The 12,790-nt window shown below is 57.0% G+C and overlaps 1 protein-coding gene across 3 annotated transcripts in view; it reads left to right on the top strand.

Annotated features, from left to right (window-relative positions):
- Positions 1 to 1,425: 1,425 nt before the first annotated feature.
- DAAM1 (dishevelled associated activator of morphogenesis 1) overlaps positions 1,426 to 12,790 on the top strand; it is an 84,511-nt gene continuing 73,146 nt past the window's right edge. For all 3 annotated transcript variants that reach the window (XM_084520910.1, XM_084520908.1, XM_084520909.1), the window contains exon 1: positions 1,426 to 1,506. The gene's annotated coding sequence lies outside the window, so the exon portion shown is untranslated. The remainder of the gene's footprint in view (positions 1,507 to 12,790) is intronic.

Below are 12,790 nucleotides of genomic sequence, written 5' to 3'. Positions count from 1 at the left end.
CGGTTGTTGCTGAGAAAAAAATTCACCCAAGATATAAATAGCTTGACCTCTTATCCAGGAAAAAAAAAAAAAAAAAAAAAAAAAGTTTACTTAGGCTATAATGTTACACGCTATTAATTTGATCTCAAGTTTTGATTTGCAACAAGAGCAATAACTATTTCCTATGCATGAAGCGGGTGGAAGCCCACAGCCTTATCTCCATACAGAGGTTATGCGAGTGCACGTGGAAGTCCAGCCACGTACAGCCGGTCAGGCTGCTGTGCTGCTTTACGTGAAACAGGAACCCCTGGAAAAGTGATTTATTAAGTCGGAGCTGACAGGCGGGGAATGATGTTGCTTGGGAGAACATCGTCATGCATTGTAAAAGCAGGTGGGATACCGATCTTGCATGCCCGTCACCACCCGTGTCACCAGCCTGATGAAATTTTATCTCCGTGGCTCATCTGCTGGGGCTCTGCGGGAGGGAATGCCACCCTCTGGTTCTCGGATCGGCACCACCCAGGTAGCTGAGCAGAACAAAATGGGTTAGTATAGGGTGGAATAGCTCAGCTGGAAGGGCCCGCAACCGTCATCCTGTTTAATGCCTGACCTCTGCAGGGCTAGCTAAAAGATGAAACCCATTACTGAGGGCATTGCCTAAAGGTCCCTTGGGTGCTGACAGCCACAGGGCACTGGGTGCCTCACCAGGAGCCCATTCGGTGCCTGCCCACCCGCATGGTTCAGGGCTTTGTCCTCACTCCCCGGTGCGCTTTGTGCTGTCCCTGTGTGCCCACCACCAGTGACCATGCAGCAGAGACCTGCAGGACGAGCACCGGTGCCCTCCTCTGAGTGCTCCCACACCCATTCTGCACTGCTGGGGCTGTCGGTGAATCATTAGTTCGGAAAAGCCCTCCAGGATCATCTGGTCCATCTCCCTACCACCAATGTGACCACTGAACCATGTCCCCAAGCACCAGGGGACATGGCAACCTTCCCTTGAACACCCCCAGGGACGGGGACTCCACCACCTCCCTGGGCAACTCGTCCCAACGCCTGCCTGCTCTCTGAGCAGAAATGTCTCCTCATTTCCCACCTCAACCTCCCCGGCACAACTCGAGGCCATTCCCTGGTCCCATCACCGGTTACCTGTGAGCAGAGGCCGACCCCCAGCTCCCCACCCCTTCCAGGTACCTGCAGAGAGCACCGAGCTCTGCTCTGAGCCCCCTCTTCCCCAGCCCACCCCCCCAGCTCCCCCACCCTCTCCTCACAATACTTACGCCCCATACCAGCTCCCCCCATCCCCTCCCTGTACCCATACCCCTTCCCTCACCCCCTACCCCTCGGTGCCAGCCCTCAGTACCACCCCATCCCCGCCGCCCCCATCTTGGGGCGGGCCGAGTGACGCCATGGCGGCGGCGGGGCCGAGCCGAGGGGCGGCCCGGGGCGGGGCGGCCGCGGCCCATTGTGGGCAGGGGCCGGGCGGGCTCCGCGCCGCACCGGCAGGTACCGGGGGTCCGCAGCCGCTCGGTGAGTGCCCTACCGAGCCCTGGGGACCCCCCTCGGGGTCCCTATGTGGAGAGGGGAGCGGGGCTGGGTGGCGAAGGAGGGGTTGAGGCTGCCCACCCAAGGGTGCTGGAGCCCCCCGGTGCTGTGCAGGGGCAGCGGGAGGTCGGCATGGGGCTGGGGGGGAGCGGGGTTGGGGTCGGGGGGGTGGGCAGGTTGGCTGTGGCACCCTCCAGGATGAGGGTTTTGGGGGGATTTATGGAGAATTTGGGTCGGGGGCGCAGAAAGGGCGATGCCTCCGCTGCGGTGGTTGCGGTCGGATTGTGCTTGGGTGGATGCGAAGCCATCAGCGGCAGCGTTGGGGTTTCATCCTCGGGGGCTGCTCGCATCCTTTCGGTGCTTTGGGCATCCTTTTTGCATCAAGGTTGATTTAAGGCAAAGCCAGACCAGAGCCCTCCTGCTGTCCAGAGCCGAGTGGTTTGCTTGGGCGGCAGCTCAGACAAGGGGCTGCTTGCTGCAAAGCAGGGCATGAGGAGCTGGCCGTGCAAATCCCAGGTGGGCAGCAGGGTGCCAGGACCCACGGGTGGTCCCCGAGTGCCGCAGACCTTCACCACCATGCACCGAGCCAGCTTCACCCCGCTGCACCGAGGACAGCAGACACAGCTTTTTTCCTTTTTTTTTTCCTTTTTTTCTTTTTTTTTTTCCTTTTTTTTTTTTTTTTCCTTTTTTTCCCTTTTTTTTTTCTTTTTTTTCCCCCATTTTTTTTTTCCCCTCTCTAGAGGTCGATCCCGATACTGCACACAAAACCCGGCGGTGTTTCGCACGAAGGCCGCCTCGCAGCACAGCCCCGCTTTCCTTCCCCGGGCCCGGCTGCACGGCGATACCTCGGAGCGCTCGGCGCTCCCTGCCCGCCCGCAGCGAGGGCTCCATGGGCCCCGCGGGCTGCGAGCCTCTTCCCACCGGCTTCCTTTCCCCCTGCTGGCCTCCTGCGTGGCCTCGCGGGCCCGACCTCCTCCTGGCCGCGGGCCGGACCTCCACCTGGCCGCTCCTCGGTTAATGAGTGACTCGCTCTGCTCGGGGACCAGCCAGACGCCACCGGTGGCCACCCGCCTCCTGCGTGCTCAAGGGAGCGAGAGCCAGGTTCTGGGATCCTCGACCAGGCAAGGTGGGACAGCAGGAAGCGTGGAGGCTTCCTCCTCCTCCTCCTCCTTCTTCTTCTTCTCCTCCTTCTCGTCCTCCTCCTTGTCCAGCCGGGTCGCTGCGTGCGGCCCTGCGGTGTTTTGGGGCTGGCCGGGCACGCAGCCGGCTCCGCGTCCCGGCCTCCGCCCCGGGGAGGCAAACAGGATGGGTGAGGTGTAGGAGCAGCCCCGAATCCGCTGCCCTGGGCTGGAAGCAGAGTCAGACCGGTCTCGACCTGAGCCGGCTCCTTATCTGACCCTTTGTTTTCGGGAGGCAGCAGGAAGGGCTCCGCGGATGGGAAGAGCAGGGGGCGACGGCCGCTCGGCCCCGGGTCGTGGTTATCTCCCCCTGCTTCTGTTCTTTGTTTTGGCTTCTTCCCCCTCTTCTCCCGAGCTGTCACCACCGCCGAGTGACTCCTCCCTTGCAGAAAGCCTTCGGGTGGGGTTTACCTGCTGGCCCGGAGCCCCCCTGGTCCCACCTGTGCCCACCATCATGTTGCTGGCTCGCTCCCAGCTTCAAAACTGCTGAAATCCAGCACGAGGGGCAGACAGCGGGGTGCCCGAGTGGGTGTGATGATGCTGTTGGTCACCAGCAGCCTCCCAGCTTCTGCTTGAAAGGTTTTCTTTGAGGGATCCCACTGAAGAGATCAACCCTTGCATCGATCCCTCCTGCGCGGGCAGCGAGCGTACCTGTGAGGGTGGCTGGCAGTGGGCACCGCTTGCTTGTCCCCTGCCCATCCTCCTTCTTCACTCGTACGCACCGAGCTGCTGCTGCACGGTCGCTTTTATCCCTGAAGTATTAATAAATGAAGCTCGCCTATTTCTGTGAGCCTTTACAAGAGGCCGGCGGGGCTGCCTGCACGGCTCGCTCGGCACTGCAAGCATTCGGGGCTTTTCCGCGCGCGCGCTCCAGCAGGAGATAAGCAAGGGCGTCCAGCTGTCAGCTTTGGAGATTGCCAAAGCCTGCTCGACGGGATTTCTGCAGGCTTCTCGCACAAATGAGGATTTTGTTGGGTGCTTTGGTTTCTGACTTGATGCTGGTAATTAAATATCTCAGCCCGGCTGCGTGGATCAACTGGTGAGGCCCTGTGAAGCAGGGCGCGCTCGTTCTGCTGTAATCGAGTGGGCCTTAACTACAGGGCTTCAGCCTGCATGTGTTTTTCTTTTTAATACACGTTTTTATATAAGTAAATCTCCTTTAAAAGGGGAAGGAAGATCTTGCATTTTACAGCTGTCCTATGAAGCTTGCATGACCTGCTGGGACAGCTGTTTTTTTGCAAGTCGTGGTAGTCGAACGCTGTAAAATTCAAATCGTGTCCACATTGATTTTTTTTTCCTTCCTCTTGAAGGTAATGATATGTGTACTTTTCGCTTCTGCACCATGACAAACATCAGCTCTGCGCTGAAAAAGGTGATCTGAACAAAAGGGAGCAAGTTGGGGAAAACATACTGAGTGTCTACTCTGACTTGAACCTATATGGCTTAGCATATAGGTTACCCTGCGTGCTGACTGTACTAGGGGATGGGAGGAACAGCTAGCAGGAGTTTGGGAAGCACTTAAATACGCCAGCTGTAGCTTTTTTGCATAGTGCATTTGCAATTTGTCTTTGGTTCTTCCTTTTCCTGCTGCTGTCTTGGTCTGAGCCCAGTTGGAATAAAGCTGTGCTGGTGCCACCTTTCCCACCTGCCCTCTCGGGAGGTGGATTGTGCCCGGTGCCTGCCGTCCTTGTGGGGTGTCACAGTGCTCTGGAGTGTGCTGAAGAACCAGGAGTTCTGGGGGAGCGTGGAAAATCTCAGCCGAGTGAGTCATAAAACTTTCAAATCTCTGTGGCCTCCGAGAAGAAAACAAAGGAGGTGGAGATGAGAGAAGCAGCCTGGCACACCGTAAATACGGGGTTGGTTACCTGGAGACTTTCATGAGGTGAACCGACAGGGCTTTGTTCCGTCAGCGGTGTGGTCTGAACGCCAGCCACCTGCGTTACAGCAGCACAAAATAATGCGTGAAATCACCCGAGCAGCATCTGCCCCAGCTCTCCTCGCGGTGAAGTTAGGTGGGGTCACTCTCCGGGTGTCCTGCCCCGCGCCGAGCTCGGGAGCAACCTCTGCGTGCTCCACATGAATCAGCGCTCCCCCGGCTTCGTTAGTGCTTCCTCTGGCGGTCAGTGCTCGGCCTCCGGCTTTTGTTCTGGCTTTGCTGAATGAAAGGGCTTTGTGCTGCCGGGAGCACCTGCGCGGGGAAGTCACTTCCTAAATCGGCCAGATGGACGGGGCGGCCCAACCTGCTGGCGCTCATTGATGAGTCATTATTATTGGGAGTCGTTAAGGTAATAAATAAGCTGCTCGTTGACTGGGTTGCACGGACAGGCTTTGACAGGCGGTGCAAAACCTTGCTGTCACCCGCCGGAGGGGCCGTCGTGGTGGCAGGGTCCGTGCCACTGTGGCAGAGCTGGCTGGTGGCACGGCGTTAGAGCATCAGAGATGGGTTTCTGGTGCTCGTTTGTTCACTTTTTGTGCCTTTTTGAAGGACAGGGCGGCTGCTTTGCTATTTTTTGGCTGCTTCCAAGTTGTTTTGGAGCCCTGGTTCTGAACCTCCAGACTTGGCACCGAGGACACACGGCGGTGCCTGCGTAAAGTGCTCAGGGAGGGGTGGCATGATATTGATTTGGAGGTGTCCTCGTCCTCCTGAGCCTGCCCGCTGCCCATCCTGGTGGGATCGTGGTGCTGGCGGCCTCATCCTTCAGAGAGCCGGGCTCCTCGGCGCTGTTGGGGCGGCGCGGATTATTGCAGGGCTCCTCGCCGTGCCAGACAAGTGGCTTCTTGTTGCGCCTCCCGCATTCCTTCGGGTGAGCAGCACTTAGCTATGCACTCCCAGCTACGTGCTGCTCACCTGAATCATGTGTGCACGGCTTACCTGCCCCAAAACCCGGGCTGCCCCTCGCCGGGCCGCGCCGCCAAGGCTCGAGCATTTTTACGAGCGGGTGAACTCCCAGGCTGTCACCGGGTGTTTTGCAATGGGATTCCTCGTCCCTTCTTGCGTGAGCAAAGCCCTGGCTGGAAACGGGTTGTGCACAGCTCCCAGCAACCCATCAGCAGCCAAACCCTGGTGATAGAAACTGGGAAGACCCAGTTAATCCATTAGCCCCAGGAGGCAGGGGAAAGGCAGCCCGTGCTGCTCAGAGCCTGGCTTTGGGGTTTTTGAATCAAACAGCAGCAGCCGGGCTCCCTACCCAGAGCAAAACTTGGCTGTGTTTGGCGGTTTTGGGGAAATCACCGTGGGGTGGGGGTTCCTTCAATGCTTTACGGGGGTGAGGGTTTTCTTCTGGGGGTTTTCTTCGGGAATTTGGGGCTTCTCCCATCACCGTCCCTGCCCCTGCTTGCGTGCAGGGATGTTGGTGGGGTTGAAGGTTTCGGGGTGGGATCTTTGGTGTTTATCAGGGGTGCCGGGCGAGAGCTGGGCAGCAGAGGAGCTGAAGCTGCAGATCCGCTCCGGTAAGTCACGCCGAGGACTGTTTGAACTGCCCTAATCCCCCGTGCCTCCGGAGCAACCCTTGTTTACAAGAGGCGACGCTTCAAATGTCTGTCCTGACAGCTACTTCACGTCAGGCGTTTGCTTGCTGAAGCTCTCTGGCAGGAAGGGGTTGGCTTGGAGACCTGACACACGGCGCTCCCTTCGTCACCGTCCCCTCGTTACGGATGCGTCCCACAAAGCGGCTGGAGGCTCCCCGGGGACAACTCAGTTCCCTTTTTAAACTCCAGCTCCTTTTATCTTCGGCGCAGGCTGCTGTCTGGGATATCACACGTGAAATCGCTGGTGGCTCCGGAGCTGCAAGAAGTCCCTCCTCCCCATTACACAGAGCAAGAAGATGTCAGGAAAAATTTCTGGAGTGTGCTAAACGCCGTAATCCCTACAGACAGCTTCTTACTTTTGGATCTGGAGTTGGAGGCAAGTCTTGGTGCTCATGGTTTTTGTGCGTTTACTTCTGTACAAAAGGCTGCTCTTCCACTCGCTGAGTTCAGCATTTGCCAGCTCTACGTTGTGAGGGATGCAGCAGTGATCGTGGTGTCTTCAGACGTGACGTGTCTGCTGTGGAGTGTGTAGGCACGAGCCCGAGCGTTTCCCGTAGTCGTCATGATACAACTTCCTTAAAAAGGCCCATAAAATGCAGCCTGTCCCTGCTTCAAGCCATCCGACAGCCTGACGCATTTCCACATGAGCAAAAACCGAGTAAGGAGGACTTTAACCTCGACATGCTCAACGGGTGGATTTCCAGGAGGTGCCCAGCAGTGGCATCGGATGAAACTCCGCTGACTTCGGGCCGGGGCTGGACCAGCTGGAGCGTGAGAGCCCGGTGCTGCGGTGCGCGTGGGGAAAGCCTCCTGCTGTACTCCGACTGAAGCACTTTGAATGCAGAGGGTGCTGCCCTGAGTCCCGGCTGCGGCTCGCTTGCCTCGTGTCCCCGTCTTGTTCCCTGCGTGTCACATTTTGGGCCGCACCTGGAGGAGAGGCCGCGGCTGCGGGGCCTGGCGGCGCCGTGCCGTGGGGTGTCCCCGGGGTGCCGCTCTTCCCACCCAGCAAAACTGGCTGGCATCTGAAGAAATAAACAGGCCTCCTACGCCGGAGCAGGGAGTCTCGGGCTGTTGCACAAGGCTGGCAGCAGCGAGCCCTCTCATCACCTGCCTGGCGATTCCCAGGGCAGGATCCGTGCCATGGGCCGGGAGCTGAGCCGCTGCAGTGCTCGGCTAACCCCAAGCCTATTAAAAACCCACAGGATCGACTCTTCCCCTTCCTCCTCCTGCTTCCTTTCCGCCCCCCTCCCCTCGGTTTTCAACACCAGATACGTGAATAAATCATCTAGGATGTGATCACACAGGAAACTCGCTATTTTTTTTTTTTTTATTATTTTTTTTTTGCAGCCGAGTGAGGAAGTGAATTCAGCTCTCCAGGGTTTCGGGTCCCGTGCGCTTTTTAATCACGAGGCTCTCCGTCCTTTCAGTTCCACCACTCGTGAAGTGACGTTTCCTCGGCCGCGTTGGCTTTTCCCCTCGCTGCTGCAGACCTGCAGAGACAATAGCTGCTGGGGACGCTCCCCACCAACCTGACATGGATGGTGGCTGTGCGTGGTGCAAGGGGGGAAAACACACATTTGATCCCCATTAGATGGGGTTTTGTTGTCTTGTTTACTACTTGGCTCTTCCTTTTCCCCAAAAAAGAGCAACCCCCTTGTTCCTGCAGGATCCGCAGCTTTTTTCCCCAAATTTGCTCCTTGTTCCAAGTAGCGTGCTCAAAACCCCGCGTTCCTTTGTGCATCTTGTCTTTTTTTTTTTTTTTATCTTTCTTCTTTTTTTCCCCCCTTTTTCTTTGTCCGTTGGGGGCTTACGGAGTATAATGGGCAGATTAGCAACTGTATTTGTGGAGTAACCCATCTTTGTGCGGGTCTGGCTAGAAACCAATTAAGCTTGTCTTGATCTCTAAATGAGATTTTTGCCGAACGCCTTCACCCAAGCGCCTTTTCCGCCCATTAATAGCGGGAGGGATTAAAATAGCTCGACGTGTACAGGTCGCGTGTTGGATAAATAAGAAGCTGTGGCTGCAGGGAAGGTCCCGGGGATGTGAGCAAACCGGTGCCTCTTTGTTTCGTGGTGTTGTAGCTCGGTGTTTCTCGAAGCCTGGCATTAAGTGCGTTTGGCTACGGGTGTGCAAAGCCAATGTACGCAGCGAGGGGACAGACGCGGAGCTGCCGAGCAAATTGGGAGCTTTCCATGGGCTGCATCACCGTGGTGCACCAAAACACCCGGCAGTGCACGTCCCCAGAGCTCCGGGTGGCTCTGAGCGGGGTTGCTGCAGCTTTTGGGTGCCTGGAAGTGCCGTGGGCTGGCCGTGGGCTCTGTTTCTGGGCTGCTTTTTAGCCTGGGAAGGAGCCCAGCAGCTTTCCAGGTGTGGGTGGCAGCGGGGACCCATCCCCACATCCCTGCCTCAATGGGGTTTGCCTCTGGCTTGCCCGGCTGCTGCAATGAAAACCCATCCGGGAGCAGCGCTTTAGTGCAGTGTTTTTGAAGAAAAGCAGCTAAATAAAGATGCCTTTAATAAACCGTGCCTTCAGGGAAACCCTTGTATCTCCTCCCAGACTGTTTCTGCGTCGAGATAAGATTGTGGAGCAGCTGGATTTGCGCTCTGCTCGGGGAGGTGTTGGCGGGGGAAGGGCCGTGGGATGCTTTTAGGGTGCAGACGTTCATTATTTCTTTGTTTGTTTTCACTATTTGTAAAGTAACTGCAGAGAAGCAGCACAGAACCTGCTCTGGTGAACGCCAGGCTGCTCTGGTGTGCCTGGATGGTGGGAAGCATAACCTGAAGGGAAGGAGGGGAATAAAACATTGGGCAAACTGCTCCCTTTGTTCAAAAGGACCCAGTTTTCCCCATCCTGACCCTCCTGGTGGCCACCCGACTGTCACCACGTCCCTGCCCTGGCACGGAGCAGGAGCATCACAGCACCACGACTCCGTGAAGCCCAGAAGCTCTTCAATTGCTCGTGTAAGCATTGGGCTTTTCCTCCCTGTATAAAAGTGCCCAGAGATCAGGGTTTAAAGAAATCCCTGACGCTGGCACAGTGCTCCTCCTCCACGCGGTACGTGGGCTTTGGTGCATCGTGGCGCGGCCAAGCCCAAAAACCTCAAGAAAAAGACCCAAAAGCGTGAGATGGTTTTGGTGCTCAGCTGGGCTGCGATGGAGCCGGGGCTGAGGCGGCAGCGTGCTGGTGATCTGACGCGACGTGGCACTTGATGTGGCTTCCCCGGGGGGGAAAATGTAAAAATAACCCTGTCTTCGGTCCCATCTGCGTGCTGTGACCGCGCTGGAGGAGCCGGGGGATGAAACGTTACGGGTGGAAATTAGGCAGGGAAAACAGGCCTTGCCCTGGAGCTGAGGGGCTGAAGACCAGGAGGGAAATGTCCTCATCCTCCCCCCGCTGTCCCGGCTCCTCCTCTTCCTCCCTTGGGGCTGAAGGAGCCGCGGAGGTCACCGCGCCTCATCGCGGGGTCCAGACGGATGACAGCCACCCCGGTGAGACTGCGCCGTGCCCGAGGCTCGGAGAACCTGTTGGACCTACTCCTCCACCTCTTCGCTCTGCGTTTCCCCTGTCAAAGCCTCGCAGGAGCCCGTCTGTGCCTCCTCCTGAGGCCACCGAGCTGCAAGGAGCGCGTTTGTCTGAGACGTGCTCAGGGCGGCCGCGAGCTCCTGAAGGAACCAGGCTGAGCTCCTTTAATCTGCGGTGGACCCAAACCCCTTTTGTCTTCCATCGGAGTTAAACACACCCTGGAAGATGTGGTTACTGCGGCCGGCTCTGATTTTGGTTATGCAAAGCGGCTCCAAACAGGCCCAGGAGGAGAATCCCATGCCGGGACTCGGTGGGGAGAGGACACCCCATGGGCAAGGTGCTGCTGCCTCCTGCTAGCCCGTGGCTGGGCCGTGCTGGTGGCCAAGCTGTGGGATGTCTGATACTGCGTGGACATCTCTAGCTCGGGGGGATGTGGGCTGTAGAAGCAGTTGGTCTTGCTGTGGGGCCATCACCTTTTGTTGATATTACGTGTTTTAGGGTTTGGTGGCCACGCTGTGGCTACCTGGGCACGGCTGGAGGCTTCAGGGTGGAGAGGAGGGCAGGATGGAGAGGTGTCTGCTGGCCTCCCAGAGCTAGCAGTGGAGTATTTGATGATGCAAAGGAATAAGAAGCTGTTGGTCGGCTTGAGCAGAGGTAGGGCCTTTTTGTCTGGGAAGGCAAAAAGGGAAATTAAACACCAGTGGGGGAATATCGTGTATGTAGCTCACCTCCTGAGGCTTGTCTTGTGGGATAGCATCCGAGATTCCTCTGCGTTTGGGCTTCCAGGAGGCCTCAAGAGACCAAAAATTCACAGCGGGTGAGAAGTGCTGCGGCATCTTCAGGGTCTCCGACGGAGGCAACTTCTGAGCTAAATAAGTGGTGAAATAAGTGGTGAGAGAGGTGGGAGCCACCCGTGGCTGCCTGCTCTGCGTGTCGGCGCCCTGCTTTGAAACCCCGTTTCCCCTTTGCTTATCTGGAGTGTGTCACCACGCTCGTCCTCGGCAGCCGGGGTCACCCCTTATCTGTGTGTGTGCTGGCAGCACGGTGCCAGCCCCGGCCCTGCCAGCAGCCACCCAGAGCAATAAGAGCTGCGGGTGTCCTATAAATGAGTAATATTAACGCACGTCATGGTGCCTACGAGAAACCAGTGACCTGAAGGGAGAGCAGGGCGTTATCCTTGGTTTGGCTTAAAAATGGGTGGGGGAGGCAAATTAGAGACAAATGCGGGGGGAGTTGGCTTTGCCTTGCAAGGTCACCTCGTGTGAGTTGGTCGGTGAAGGAAACAAGGGGGTGGCTTTCCGAGAGCAGCGTGGTTTCTGCTCTGCTGCGGGCACCTGCTCGGTTCCGAAATGCAGCAGAGCCGTGTCCCTGGTGCCCTCCTCTGTGAGCACAGCAGGAGCCCAGCGCTGTGGTTTTCCTCCCCGACGCCGCTTCCCTCCCCATCTTTAATCCTTTTTTATTCTATTTCCACCCTCCTCTTCCCATCACGTGAGCGCACAGCTACCAGACACGGCCTGGCACGCTGCTGTCCCTTGTCTCTCAGGTGTTCGTGATGACAGAGCAACAATAAGAAGCTCTCCGACTGGAGAGCCAGGAGCACAAGAGTTTGCATGCTGCACTGCTACAAATGCATTTAATTTTCCATTTTCACTATGTAAAGGCGACGTTTCCTCCCCAGCATCCCCCAACGAGGTTCTGGGGTTCGTTGTGGTTTTAATATCACCAGTGGGGGGGATTTGTAAGAGGCAGAGGTGTTCCCGCAGCACTTCTTGCAGGTATAATCCTGCGGGAGCGCATCCATCGGTACTCAGCGTCCTTGCTGATGCTGGAAAAAATCGATCTCGGGTTGATGCTGACTTACAAACTGGCAGATGAGCTGAAAATGGGGGCTCGGTAAATGGTTCCAGAAGGTGATTTGGAGCTGTGGATGGTGGTTTGAGTCTCAGTAAGCTGCAGTCACTGCTACAAAAGGCTCTTTAATGTTGAATCTGCCCGGGAAGCGGCAGCTTTGGCCGTGGGCATGCGATGGGCTGGCAGCAGGGGCTGTGCTGGTCCTGTGGGTCTGGGCATCAGCGTTGGAAGGGGCTGGTTTGGCTGATGTAAGAGCGCACAGAAGAGCCGCAAATGCACAGGAGCCGGGGAAAACGCTTTGTGCTGTGCATAATACGAGTGCTCCTCTTGCCTTTTATTCGAGAAACTGAAAAATTCAAGAGCTCGTCGCTTTGTCAGGAGGCGGCGGTGAGCATCCAGCAGCTCTCAGCCTGGCGAGGAGCACGCACCTGGAAGCTGCAGCCAGACGAGTGCTCTCCAGAGCTGACGCTCCCACAGCACTGCTGCCAGCCCAGCCCGATAGCCCTCATTTTGTCCACTCCTGCTGCTCCGAAAGAAGTCATTTAGGAGGACGTTTTCCACGAATCGATGAATTCATCCTTGCTTCTGTGCCTGGGAGGTTTAGCTGGCTCCAGATACTGAGCGTCTCCATCCTGAACTGCACCAGCCTCTTTGGGGAGCATGGTGAGGGTGTCCAGCCCTGCCTGGTCCCTCCAAAATGAGCATCCACCAGCGTGGGCTGAAGGGATCAGGGCGTCTGTAAGTGAAACAGTTTCTCTAGGTATGCGTGTGGAGCTTGAGGAATTTGTCCCTGTGCCAAGCAATTCCTGATGTTACAAGTCTCGGGGAAAGCGAAGCCAAAAATAAAGGGGGGAGGGAGCGGCCGCCTTTTGAAGGAAACCGGGGCGCAGGAATCTCGGTTGCAGGTAAATTTGCCTTTCAGATCTCAGTGTGGCATTTCCTGCCGGGAGGAACTGGAAAATTCCCATTGCACCGCACCACATCCCCTTCCGAAAACTGCTTCTGCGAGCCAGGGTGCGTGCGTCCTTTGAAAGCGATACACGCATGTGTGCTTAAGGAGCCCGCTGTGGGACGTGCCTGGAAGAGCAGGGCTCAAAACCACAGGTTTGCTCCGTGTAAAGAAGTCAAAGATAACACCGCCATCCCCAAACCCGAGCTTGTTTCTGTTGCCTTATCGGAGCATCGCGA

Source organism: Aythya ferina, assembly GCF_964211825.1.
Source record: "Aythya ferina genome assembly, chromosome: 5".
Classification (NCBI taxonomy): domain Eukaryota; kingdom Metazoa; phylum Chordata; class Aves; order Anseriformes; family Anatidae; genus Aythya; species Aythya ferina.
Note: the sequence above shows the minus strand (reverse complement) of the source record. Positions and strands in the feature narration are given on the sequence as shown.